Consider the following 14,536-nt stretch of genomic DNA (forward strand, 5'->3'; position numbering starts at 1 on the left):
TCCCATAGATAGCTCCACTCTACTGAATCGAACGCTTTAGCAGCGTCGAGACTGACCACTACTCTACTGCCGGTGTTTGTGTGCTGGGTTTGGAGATTCATGTGGAGCCGCCGAAGGTTAAAGGCCGTGTTTTTATCTAGCATAAAGCCTGTCTGATCAGGGTGTATTAGACTGGAGATCACCTTGTTGAGACGTAGGGCTAGGATTTTGGCAAGAATTTTGACATCAAGTTGGAGGAGGGAAATGGGCCTATATGATTCGGGGAGTGAAGGGTCTTTTCCTGGTTTAGGTATAAGGACAATGAGGGCTTCGTTCATAGATTTTGGAAGGGCGTCAGCGTCAAATATATGTTTGTATAGTTTACTTAATCTGGGGATCAGGATGTCACCGAATTGCTTGTAAAACTCGAGGGGGAGTCCGTCAGAGCCGGGGGCCTTGGATGTGGGAAGTAGGGACAGAGCCTCTGCAATGCATTCAACGGTTATGGGTGCTTCCAGTTGGGAGGTTTGTGATGGCGAGAGTGTGGGGAATTCTATGACTTGTAGGAATTCTATAAGCTCAGCTTGGGTACGATGGGAAGTGGAGGTGTATAGTCTTGAGTAAAAGGACCTGAACTCTTCAGCAACCTGATCGGGGTCTGTGATTTTGACTCCAGAGGCCGTCTGCAGGGAGACCACCACCGGGGATTTGTGTTCGAGATGAGCCATGTAGGCAAGAAGCCTACCAGCTCTCTCGCCGTGTTCATAAACACGTTGCTTGCTAAAGAAAATGCCCTGTTTGGCCTTTTCAAAGTGTAGTTGGTTTGTGAGTTTGGACTGTTTGTGTACCAGAGAGGCATTTGCAGCCGAATGGTTGTTCTGGAAAGCCTGCTCTAAAGTATGGAGATGTTTCTCCGCCTGACATATAAGTTGTTTGGATGTGGCTTTATGCCGGTTAATTCCTGTGGATAGAACCATGCGAGCGTGTATCTTAAAAGCCTCCCATGTGGATCCAGTCAGAGCAGTGCCATCGTTCGTGCAAAAATAATGTTCCCACTTGCGCTGGAGACCGTCCAAATCAGGAAGGATGGTAAGCCAAAACGGGTTCAGCCTCCAGACCCGAGTGATAGAAGGAGATGGCATCCGCAGACTGATCCAATAGGGAGAGTGGTCGGATAGCACCCTGGCGTCAAATCCCGCCTCAGTCAAATGAAGGAGGAGGGAGGGAGTAAGAAATATGTAATCTATGCGGGACATTGATGATCTAGAGGGGGTGAAGCATGCGAAGCGTTGTTGTGTTGGGTGCAAATGTCTCCAGGTGTCTGTAAGGGCGAATTCTGTGAGAAATTTCCCAAACCTGGTGGTATGGGTGATAGGAGGTGTGGGATTAGCAGGACTTATCCTATCAAGGTGTGGAGCTATAACTGCATTAAAGTCCCCTGTCCAGATCGCAGGCACCGAAGGGTATTGAGCCATAAAATCTACGCCCAGCTGTAGCATTGCGAACTGGAATGGGGGGGATGTAGAAGGCCAGGAGTAGGAATTCCAACCCCCTACAGTAACGTGTAGAAACAGTGAATGACCCTGGGGATCAGACCGCAAGTTGTGAAATTGAAATTGCACTGTTTTAGCAACCAGGATCGCAATCCCACGGGAGTTGGAGGTGTGGGGGGCATGGTACATCCAGCCCACCCACGGTTTTTTAAGGCACATTTGTTTCTGGCCTGTGAGGTGGGTTTCAACAAGGATGGAGATTTCTGCTCGCTGCGATTTTAAGTGTGAAAGAACCGCAGTCTGTTTGGCTCTATCACCTAGGCCCCGGACATTCCAGGTTAGTATTTTAAACGTGGCCATAGCATTGTGGTGAAAGCGGGAAATTGCAGTCTGGTTCCCAGGGGGTTATGAAAAGTGCACGGCATAGCAAACCTCATAAAACAGTAGTTAGACATATATACATGAGTGCAGGGCACCTCTGGAGCACATGGATCAGTAGAGGAGCTCCACATCTGTGACCATGGGGCCACCACATGGAAATGGCCATCTCCCCTTGCCTGCGAGCATGGGGGGAGGGTCTCGCCAGTCATCACCAACCTCAACCACAACAGGTCTTCAAAGTTATACATGTCATTTGTCAATGTGGACTTAAGTTTGAGCAGAGAAAGAAAAAATAATAATAAAACATGAATATGAACAAAACAAACCAAAACTGAGTCTGCATATACTCTGATCCAGCAGGGCAGAAATAACTCACTGCTCTCCCACAAAACTAGGGAGGCAGAGGCTGGACAGGGAAACATTCGTAAGAAGGTGGAAAACAATGGTGGCAAGTGTACCACAGTCCTGATGCGACCAGAAAGGTCGGAGGGGGGCGAACAAACTGAAGAACGCACGGTGGTGCGGGGGGTGCTGTCCAGCTCTCGGGTGTCGGGTGCGTGTGCACCGCTCGAGACCAGCAAGTTAAACTTAGTGGAAGACAGGGCAATATCTGACTATATAGTTCCAGGGATTGCAGTAGGGGGATTCAGGCCAATACCAAGCGTGTAGGGTAGTGCGGGACAGTACTCACAGTTCCTGGAGGTGGCAAGGTACGGCAGATGTGCGATATGGGAGATGTGTGCAGCGCCATGTTCGGATGCAAATAGCCAGTGAATTTGATGCAGTCCTCTTGGGGTTGTTTAAGCAGGGTCCATGTCGGGTTTGCCGCGATGTTCCAGCTAGGAGAGAACAGCTTGAGGGTCTTCAAAAAATTAAGCTTTACCGTCGTGTGTCACACGGAGGCGCGCAGGGAAGAGCATCGCATATTTAATATGATGTATGCGAAGTTGACGTTTCGCTTCGGTAAAGCGCGCCCTTTTCTTCTGCACCTCAGCAGAAAAGTCCGGTTATACCGCCACAGTGACATTTCCCAGGGGGATGTTGCCTCTTTCACGGGTAAGCCGAAGCACCGTGTCCCGGTCGCGATAATTTAGCAGCTTTGCTATAAATGTTCTTGGTGGGGCCCCTGCAGGTGGGGGCCTTGCCGCCAGACGATGGGCGCTCTCAACCACAAATGTGGAGGAGAAGGCCTCCCTGACGAAAGTTTTAATAAGGAGGTTTTCCAGGAAAGTAGGGGGGTCGGCACCTTCAGACTTCTCTGGTAACCCCACAAAACGGAGGTTGCATCTCCTGAGGCGGTTCTCCATCTCATCCTGCTTAGAGAGAACCATGCTGAGCTGATGTTGCAATTGCTCGGTGGAGATTTGAAGGGGGTGCAGATCTTCCTCCACGTGTCCAACCCGGCATTCCGTTTCGGTCACACGATCGTGCAGTTTTTGGACGTCCTGCCGGATTAGGGAGATATCGATTTTCACCTCCTCAATCCTGGAGGTAAGTGTAGACTGGCAGAGGGCGATAGCTTCCAGGACTTTAGCAGTGTCGCCAGATGTATGTTCGTCAGGAGCAGGAGACTGAGCGGCGCCATCTTCTTCCCCCAGGTCCCGCTCGTCGTGGCGGTATTGAGCTAACCTGGCCGCGGTGCCGGTTCTTTTAGGAGGAGACATGCCCAAGTGTAGTAGGATAAGTAGGACAGGAGGAATGAGTCGTTTGCGGAGGATAAATCCTTCTAGGATCGGTATATAGGATAAGTCCCGAGCGGAGCTCTCACAGCACACGTCTCACTCCATGCAGCTCCAGACCACGTCCCCCAAAATGACATTTCTAAAGGAAAAAAAGTCATTCAAAACTGCTCATGGCTTTAATGTATTGTCGGGCCCCGGCAATATGGATAAAAATCATTGAAAAAAATGGCACGGGCTCCCCCCTTCAGTCCTTTACCAGGACCTTTGGGTCTGGTATGGATATTAAGGGGAACCCCGCACCCAAATTTTTAAAAAAATGCGTGGGGGTACCCCAAAATCCATACCAGGCCCTTCAGGTCTGGTATGGATATTAAGAGGAACCCTGCACCAAAATTTAAAAAAAACTGGTCTGGTATGGATTTTAAGGGGAACCCTGAGCCAAAATAAAAAAAAGGCGTAGGGGTCCTCCAAAAATCCATACCAGACCCTTATCCAAGCATGCAACCTGGCAGGCCACAGGAGAAGAGCGGATGAGAGAGCGCCCCCCTCCTGAACCATACTAGGTCACATGCCCTCAACATGAGGAGGGTGCTTTGGGGTCCCCCAAAACACCTTGTCCCCATGTTGATGGGAACAAGGGCCTCATCCCCACAACCCTTGCAGGGATGTGGGAGTCTGTGGGCGGGGAGATTATCGGAATCTGGAAGCCCTCTTCAACAAGGGGACCTCAGATTCAGTATATTGTATATTGTTCCCCTACACATTCACCAAAAAAAGTGTCAAAATGGTAAAAATGACAGTAGACAATTTGGGACAAGTCCTTTATTAAAAAATAAAAAAATAAACTGTCCTGCGATGTCCATTCATCATCAACAGCATACAACGACCTGATTAACCTCCCTGGCGGTATTCCCAATGTCTGGCTCGGGTTGGAATTTCAGAACCAAAAGCGGTAACCCTGAGCCAGACTCGGGATTGCATTGCAGGATCGAGGAAGAGCTTACTTACCTTATCCCCTGGATCCTGTGATGTCTCCCTGCAGTGTGAGCGGCTCTTCCACCGCTCGATTCATCACGGAGCCAGGCTCCGTTCCCTTGCGAGCGTTGCGACGCACGGGGACGGAGAACGGCACCAAATTCAAAAAGTGAAACACACACAATACATACAGTATACTGTAATCTTACAGATTACAGTACTGTATGAAATTTTTTCACCTCCCTTTTGTCCCTAGTGGTTTCCCTAGTGCCCTGCATCCAGTTTTATATTATAAAAACTGTTCTTTCTGCCTGGAAACTGGAGATTGTCCATAGCAACCAAAACTGTCCCTTTACATCAAAAGGGGTTTTAGACCAGCTAGAAAACAGCGATAATAATAAATTTGAATCACTCGCAGAATTGAGCGATAGTGATTTGTGGGGAGATCCGTCATAAAACACTGAAAAGTAATGACTGAGCAAATTTCAGTGTTTTTGATTTGATTACATTACTGAATAATTTTTATTATTATTATAGTTTTTTATTATATTATAATTTATGATTTCGTGTTTCAAACTTTATCATACCCGAGATGTCTACTAGACTCTGGTTTGGAACTGATTTAAGTGAGTTATTCCTAATGCCCGTACACACGGTCGGACATTGATCAGACATTCCGACAACAAAATCCTATGATTTTTATCCAACGGATGTTGGCTCAAACTTGTTTTGCGTACACACGGTCGCACAAAGTTGTCGGAATTTCCGATCGCCAAGAACGCGGTGACGTAAACCACGTACGATGAGACTAGAAAAGGCCAGTTCAGAACCAAGCGCGGCACCCTTTGGGCTCCTTTTGCTAATCTCGTGTTAGTAAATGTTTGGTGAGAGACGCTTCGCACTTTTTCAGGCTCGTGGTTTTCAGATCGTTTTCTGCTGTTCAGTTTGTGCTTGTGGGTTTGTATCTGCTCTTCAGTGTGTGCAAGCAAGCTACGCGTGACTTTGATTAGTCATTGTGTTCTTGTTCATTCGTTACTGTTTTTCAGGTCACTCTTCACAGGCCTTGCTGTTCTTCAGTGCGTTCTGTTACTTCGTTCTGAGCAGCCGACCGTTTTCTAGCCATGTTGCATATACGTACTCCTCGTAGAGTTCATGCTGTGCGGGGGCTTGGTGTTGGGGTCCTGACCTTGACACAAGTCCAGTCCATGAACAGGGTGGGGAGGAGTTCATGGACCAAGAATTGGTTGCTTCAGCGTGACCAGTTCTGGCACATGACTTTGCTCCGTGAGATCCGTGAGAATAATCCTGATGATTTCAGGAACTTTCTCCAGATGACGGACCCCATATTTCACCGTTTGTTGGCTTTGCTGACCCCTTATATTAGCAGGCAGGATACCTGCATGAGGCAAGCCATTACTCCGGAGCAGAGGCTCATCGCCACCCTGCGGTACTTGGCGACGGGGAGAAGCCTGCAGGACTTGAAGTTCTCGACAGGCATCTCCCCCCAGGCTCTGGGGATCATTATCCCAGAGACCTGTTCTGCCATCATTCAGGTCCTGCAGAAGGAGTATATTAAGGTAAGATGTATCCTTTAACATCACATTTTATTGTATTTAATGTTTGATAATATATTGTATTTCTTTCCTCATTCCCTAATTACCATGATTGTAATATGCAGTGAATGTCCCCTTTGTCCTCATGCATGCTGGATTTTTAGGTCATTATTTTTGTTGTCCTTCATACATATTTGCCTTCACTTACCTCCCCAGCATGCTCTCCTGGCCCTATATTCACCTCATGTAGTCACTTAACAATGTATTTTATCAGCTCCATAGTAGTGCTTTACCCCCAAACACCCCCTAAAATGTTTTAAATGTGATTTGTGCTTTAAATTCAGGCAGAGTGCCAGAGGCTTTTTTTTGGGGGTCTGCAAATAATTTGGAACCCTCCCTCCCCCCAACTGCTAAGTCAGCTGATACCAATTCTCTATCTATCCACAATCATCTATCTGCTGACTTTGCCAAACCCATACACACTATACCCATCTCTTTTGTGGTCAGATTTATGGATGAATTCCCCAAAGCATGTAGTGCAAGGGCCTGCCTGTATACTTTCAAATGGTACTGTTTAAAGTTTTTGTATACTATTATTATCTTGATAGGTAATAGCAGAATTTCCAAATGTGCTCAAATGTGTACAGTGTGTATTTATATCTTTGTATTATGACACTTCTTACCTGTCCAGTGGGCTGTCAATAGTGTAACTAAGGAGGGGCTGCCCAAAGTAATACACATTATTTAGGCATTCATCTCTCAATGAAGTGGAGAGGGTTACCTGTCCAAGAGCTCCCCCATAATGTTAGAAAGGGCCCAGGAGAGGGGGGAGGGGGAATATGATAGGTGTACCTTAAACTTTGGTCTTAAAAAATTCCCATTAATAAATGTTATCTTGATGTTGGCCAAGAAGGTTTGTGTCTAATCTGCTTTCCATGTTTTAATGTGCAAAAAGACTAATTTTTTTTGTTTTCCTCAGCAGTTCCCTTCCACGTCACAGGAATGGCAGACTGTGGCCTCCCACTTTGCCCAGCGGTGGGACTTTTCTAACTGCGGAGGGGCAATTGATGGGAAACACGTCCACATCATCCCATCACCCAACTCGGGGTCGTACTATTATAATTATAAGGGGTTCAACAGTATTGTGATGTTGGCGGTGGTGTCAGCTAATTACGAGTTCCTGTATGTGGACGTGGGGAAAAATGGCCGGATGTTCGATGGTGGAGTCATCACCCAGACAGAGTTTTACAGGCGTCTCCAGAATGGCAGCTTGGACTTGCCACCTCCAGAAGACAATGTGGAAGGACTCCCATTCGTCTTCATTGTGGATGAAGCTTTTGCGCTGGGGACCATCTTACGCAGCCATTCCTGATGAGGACCCTCACCTCAGAGGGTTTTTAATTACCGGCTGGCCAGAGCCAGAAGAGTGGTGGAGAACACATTTGGAATCATGGCCAGCCGGTTCCGCCTATTTCTTACACCCATACATATGGCGGAGTACAAACTGAATCACATTATCCTGGCATGCTGTGTTCTACATAACTTTTTACGGCAACATTCTGCCAACTATGCCGGCTCAATTATAAATGAAACAACCCTGACAGCGCTTGAAAGTGGCCGTCCTGGCTTGCCCTCCCTGAGTGCCCGTGATGTCCGGCTAAGATACCTTGAGTTCTTTGCGGGTGGGGGGCTATCAATATGCCAGACAATGTGTGAAACCTTTATCAAATAAAAAAAAGTAAGCAAATCTTTGGTGACATTTACTGCTTGTGTTTGTTTTAGCTGACCCTGACAGAAATGTGGTGAGTCCTGAAAATGGCGTGATTGTGTAACCTTATACAAAGCACTGTTGGGTGTTATTTACTAAAGGCAAAGACACTTTGCACTACAAGTGCACTTGAAACTGCACTGAAACTGCACTTGTAGTGCAAAGTGGATTTGCCCTTATGAAATAACCCCCATTGTCACAGAAAGCAGCAATTGGAGCACCACAAAAGTGTTGTAGCATTGAGACAATAATCCACACATTCTTGATTAACAATCTTTTTAATACCAGCACAATCACATGTGCATTTAGAAAAGGTTTTTAAAACAAACCAACATGTTTGTTGTATAACAATTTTTGGGGTGGCATTAGAAAAAGTAGAAATGTCCATTTAAGATAAAACAGGAATGTTTCAAACCAACAAGAAAGACACAAATCTTGAACTTACAAAGTTCACATTAGGTAAAACTTGAAGGCAATATCAGACATGAGTATTTAGGAACTGAGTTTGATATTGCGTTCAGATGGGGTGATGTCACCCCATGAAAAGCCAAATTTTGAAGATACACACAAATGTCAACATGTGCTAGCTGCCATCATGGGGGATCAAGGGACGTGTTTTGGGGGAGCAACCCCTTCCTCTCAGCTACTTTATTATTGAGGAAGAGGTTGCACCCCCAAAACACGTCCATTGATCTCCCGTGATGGTAGATAGCACATGTTGACACACTGTGTGCATCTTCAAAATTTGGCTTTTCTACAATTCTTCAAAAAAGTTAAAAATTGTAGCACACCATAAAAGAAAGGGCTTTGGAGGGGTTTTAAACTCTCCCCAAAACATCAATGATGTTCTTATTTTTTTGAATAACATCATTGATGTTTTTCTTGATGTTTTCCAATGCAACATTACACCCCATGATCTCCCCAATCAGGATCTATGCACTTTCCGAGGTGAAATGCCCTGGATCCACAACATCACAATCACCTTAAAAAAAGAGAAACAAAAAAAAACATGTATTATAAATATGGCGGCATCCATCTCTTACCTGAGCCTGTGGTCGCAGACACTCACCTGTTGTGGTGCCAATTTCCACCACGTCTTCCTCCTCCTCCTCTTCTTGTCTTTGTGTGATTTCCCCGTCTTCCAGAGGTGGGGGGTCTCTGGTCTCCTCGGATGAGGGTTGTCCTCTGAGTCTTTTCTCCCCTATGTAAAAAAAAAAATGGTATACTTAGCACACAGATATTTGAGGGAAGAACTATAAATATGAAACATTGCTTGGAAGTGGGGTACAATTGTCTATTTTGGCAGAGTTCCAAGATGTAGAATTTTCAGTGTCCTTTGTCAAGCTTCAATACTTTACCTGTCTTGTACAAGCTTCACGAATGGAGACCCCCCTATAGTATACACTGGAGCACCTGTGTGGGACCCCCTAATAAAAAGGGTGTTCTTGTGTCCCACACTAGTGCTCCAGCGTCCAGATGTGTAAACAGCTGCTGAGTGTCCTCTCCTTACACAGAATCTAGTTTGCATTTCATTCTAGTAACAAACCCATCTACACAACCAAATTATTTTCAGACAAGTAGGCCCTAAAAAATGTGGTCAAATGCATATGGCCAAAACAATGGTGTTTTATAGGCCGAAACAAAAATGTTTGATACGAACGAATAATGTGCCAATCAACATGTAAGTTGCCATTTTAAACTGTACAACAGTTAAGAAAAGCACATGGAACAGCACGAACGTAAAAAACACAAAAAGAATCGGAACACAGCACAACTACTTACTTTTTTGCAGCACTCTCCGGATCTTTCTGTACTGCTCGTGTTCTCTTAATTTTAGGTCCAACCACCACTTCCTGAGCTGATCTTTCGATCGACGTACCCCGAAATTTCAGTGCAGGCTCTTGACCACTTTCGCCATGATCTTGGCCTTTCGGACATTGGGGTTGGGGTAAGGTCCATACTTTGCATCATAGTCGGCCCTCTTCAGGATGTCGACCATCTCCAACATCTCCCCAAAGGACATATTTGATGCCTTAAATCTTCACCTTCTGGATCCAGACGTTTCCGGCTCCAGGCTTGTCTCCTCCTCCTTGTTGCTGTAATTAGCACGCACCTGCTGTGTCTCCACCATGTGCTCTTCCCCCACTGCGCCGAACGAAAAGGGGCGGGGCATAGACTAGAAATAACATCAGGGGCAGGCGTAGTTACACGCATGTGCAGTGTGTATAAAGCGTAACACGCGTGCGTAGTACGTACGATCTGTGAGCTTAGGAAGGAGTATAGGAGGCGCCGATCGTGATAACGAAGGTAAGATCTAAACTTGGGCCTATACTGCTTCTAGATTGAGGCCTATATTAGGACAAGATTAGGAGAGTTTTGCCTGACATTAGGGTTTGTCTCGTGTTGTGTCTTGCAGATAAAATGGATGTCTTCAATGACCACAACTTCCTCCCCCTGTTCATAGACAAGTACAGGGAGCTGCCCTGTCTGTGGCAGCTGAAACACCCACATTATAACCATAAACAAAAGAGGCAGGCAACGCTGGAGAAACTGCTGGAGTTGGTGACGCCGTTGGTCCCCACGGCAACCATCCCCTATTTAAAAGCCAAAATTGGTGGCCTGAGGAGCACTTATCTTAGGGAGCACAAGAAGGTCACGGATTCCCAGAGATCAGGAGCTGGAGCAGATGACATTTATGTTCCCAGGCTGTGGTACTATGAGAGACTGCGATTTCTGTCAGACCACACTGAAGTCAGGGAATCCCTCTCCACTCTTCCTTCCACCCTATCTTCCACCCCATCTGAGGCTTCCGATGTCCAACCTGGGCCTTCCAGCCAGGAAGAAGTGGAGGAGCCCAGCTGGAGTCAGGTATAGCATTGTTCTACAGATTTCTGGTCAATAAATAAATGATCTTTACTAGATGTCATTATTGATCACTAATTGCTGATTTAATAAAGTGTTTTACATATCAATAGACAGTAGTGGGCAAAAATAATTGGGACAAGAATGAAAAATGCTGGGCTCAGAATGATAGTCTGTTATATTTGTTAACATTCAATTTGCAACAGTCATGAGATGAAAATTGTGTGATTGATGAATAAAAAACTAAAACTATGTCCCTTTTTCAAACACAGGAAGACCTCAGCCAGGAGGAGGCGGGGCTGGAATGTGGCAGCCAGGAGGAGGCGGGGCTAAGTTGAAGCCAGGAGGAGGCGGGGGTTAGTGGCATCCAGGAGGAGGCGGGGCTAAGTGTCAGCCAGGAGAAGCCTGGGACCAGTAGCAGCCTGACCGAATCGCAGGTTCCTCCCCTCCGCCTTCCATACAAAAGAGCGAGGAAGGCGACTCACATGCAGGATTTAGCACTCAGGCTCATTCAGGAGGCTTCTGCGTCCCTCAGAGCCTTACCCACTCCTGAAGAGGCCTTTGCATGGCCTCTTTGCATGGCTGCCACCAAACTGAAGTGCATGCAGGAGGGTCAATGCCTCATGTGTGAGCAACTTATTTATAAAGTCCTAACTAAGGGGGTGAGTGGCGAAATCACACCCAAGACTGACGTGATTGAGTTGGACCATCCTCCTCTTCCTCCTCCTCCTGTTGCCACAACTCCACCACCAGAGCCACAGCGTGGAAGGAAGCGTGGAAGGAAGACCAGAGAGTGATGACCCTGGGTTCAGTCTGGTCTGGCAAAAGATGCAGCCACTTGTAGTACCACAGCCTGGGGACATAGATGTCATCTGCTGCTTTCAGGATCTCTGAGACTTCTGGACCAGACTGCACTCCCTTATATATGGATTCCTCAGGCCACCAATTTTGCAGTAAAATAATTGATGTCTGCCTTGGGGGCCAAAGGCTTCACCAATTTCTGCTGTTTCTCCAGCGTTGCCTCCCTCTTTGTTTGGTTGTGAGCCCTTAATAAAGGCATTTTTGGTTCAATTATACTCGCCTATGTGTGTTTTCCTTAAAAATTTCAAAATACAATGTGAAATTAACAAGAGACACCAACACCAAACAATCTCATTGAGATTAAATAATACAAGATAATAATGGTGTTGTGGTAACTTGACACACAAAACACGCACAAAAATATTCTTTATTAAAAAGCCAAAAAAATTTTACTAAAAAACAGCCTTGAAAAAAAATTTATTACAATTAAAAACAAACCAAAAAAAATTGGTCAGATGTGACAAATCAAAATATATTGAGGGAATCCCAATAAATAATAAAGAAAGAAGTTTGTGAGAAGTCTGTGTGAATATGAGCAGCAAAACTACTTCATTCTTCTCACAATATAAAAAAAAGAGAGTGCGCTGTATTAAACCATTTTTTACATAGCACTGTGACGAAAGTGCTGTATCCATTGCGAATGCTAATTTTACCAGACCGAGCTGTTCCATCTCAGAATTTCTTCTGAGCATGCGTGGCACTTTGTGCGTCGGAACTGGCCACACACGGTCGGAATTGACGCGATCGGATTTTGTTGTCGGAAAATTTTATAGCCTGCTCTCAAACTTTGTGTGTCGGAAATCCGATGGAAAATGTCCGATGGAGCCCACACATGGTCGGAATGTCCGACAACTCCCTCCGACCGTGTGTACGGGGCATAAGAATTACAGGCCTACAATATAAAATGCCACATTTCCATGCAAAATAATGGTACCACTTTCAGCATCAAAAATCTGAAATAATCATACTGCCAGGGAGGTTAAAAAAAGAAAAACAGAAAAAACTCTGCCTCCACAGGAGGCTCCAGCTAAATGAAGCCTCTTCATGATGACAGCTGTTAGACCCCTTTCACATTTTTCAGGCGTTTTAGCGCTAAAAATAGGCCTGAAAAGGGCTATAAAAATGTTCTCAAAGCATCTCAATGGATGCTTTCACACTGAGGCATTGTGCTGGCGGGGCGTTGAGAAAAGTCCTGCAAACAGCATTTTTGTAGCATCTTTGGAGCGCTCAACAAAGTGCTTAAAAAACGCCCCTCGCCATTGAAATTAATTGAAAATGCATAATAGCGTGATCTCATGATCGCATTGAAGTGTAGGATGCTGGGATATCAGGAAATCCAGTTTATAGAGGTGTATAGGAGAAGAGACAAGATGGAAGCAGAAAGAGAGCATGCACAACAGCAGGCCAGACCTGAAGATGTGACCAGAGCAAACAGAGTCTATGAACCAGAGGAGTTCATAAGTACCATGAGGGGCTACCCCAAAGTATGGGATCTGCAGAATGCATATTATGCCAACCGCAGCAAACGGACAATGGCATGGAACCGGATAGCTGAAAAACACATTCCATAGTAGGAAAACCTCAACAGAAAGCAGAAAGCAAGTAAAAGTTAGTATAAGAACTCCCAAATTGCTAACCCTAATCCCACTCCCAATAGTCCTAAATCGCTAACCCTAATCCCACCCCCACTAGTCCCAAATCACTAACCCTAATCCCACTCCCACTAGTCCCAAATTCCTAACCCTAACCCCACTCCCACTAGTTCCAAATCCGTAACCCTAACCCTAATCCCACTCCCACTAATCCCAAATCCCTAAACCTAATCCCACTAGTCTATGAACCACAGGAGTTCATAAGTATAATGAAGGGCTAAAAGATATAAACCAAACGTGTAGCGCTGAAGGAAAGATTGAGGCACTTGCAAAATGGCAAGATATAAAGTCAGTGCCCTGTATACAGTATGACAAAAATATAATAAATTATCTCACATTAGAATCATACAAACAAACTCATATAATGTATTATAGGAAAGTCCGTGAATGGAAGACTGAATGAGTCACCAATGTTGAGTGATATATGCACCACCTTCACCGACTAAAGGCCACAAAGTCTCTAGGTAGACAACAGATGACCGATTTGTTGCAATTCAAACATATCCAGGATAAATAATGTATGGATGAGTCAACTCCAGTGCATCACACCACAGTGTCTTCACACCCGTGCAAATCACTCAGATAATATAGCTGAAGGCTTACCAGAGGGTTTGAACCCTAAACAGTATACACTGTGAGGGTCAAACCAACTTTTATTGCTCACTGGCAATAATGGGAAGACATTAACATCATGAAGAGATCACAGGGGTTCCATGGGGCTGTATCTTCTCCAGAAGTGATCAAACATCGTCCCATGTGTGTTTCATAAAGGATATGGAAAGAGCCACATAGTGTGATACTGTAAAAGTAATGATTTATTAAAAAGAAGAATTTACACTTACATGATAAGGAAGTAAAAAAGCGCTTATACATAAAAAGGCAGATTGGGAGGACTCCACTGCTGCCTTTTTATGTATAAGCGCTTTTTTACTTCCTTATCATGTAAGTGTAAATTCGTCTTTTTAATAAATCATTACTTTTACGGTATCACACTATGTGGCTCTTTCCATATCCTTTATGAAACACACATGGGACGATGTTTGATCACTTCTGGAGAAGATACAGCCCCATGGAACCCCTGTGATCTCTTCATGATGTTAATGTCTTCCCATTATTGCCAGTGAGCAATAAAAGTTGATTTGACCCTCACAGTGTATACTGTTTAGGGTTCAAACCCTCTGGTAAGCCTTCAGCTATATTATCTGAGTGATTTGCACGGGTGTGAAGACACTGTGGTGTGATGCACTGGAGTTGACTCATCCATACATTATTTATCCTGGATATGTTTGAATTGCAACAAATCGGTCATCTGTTGTCTACCTAGAGACTT

This window comes from Aquarana catesbeiana, linkage group LG02 (genome assembly GCF_042186555.1).
Source record: "Aquarana catesbeiana isolate 2022-GZ linkage group LG02, ASM4218655v1, whole genome shotgun sequence".
Classification (NCBI taxonomy): domain Eukaryota; kingdom Metazoa; phylum Chordata; class Amphibia; order Anura; family Ranidae; genus Aquarana; species Aquarana catesbeiana.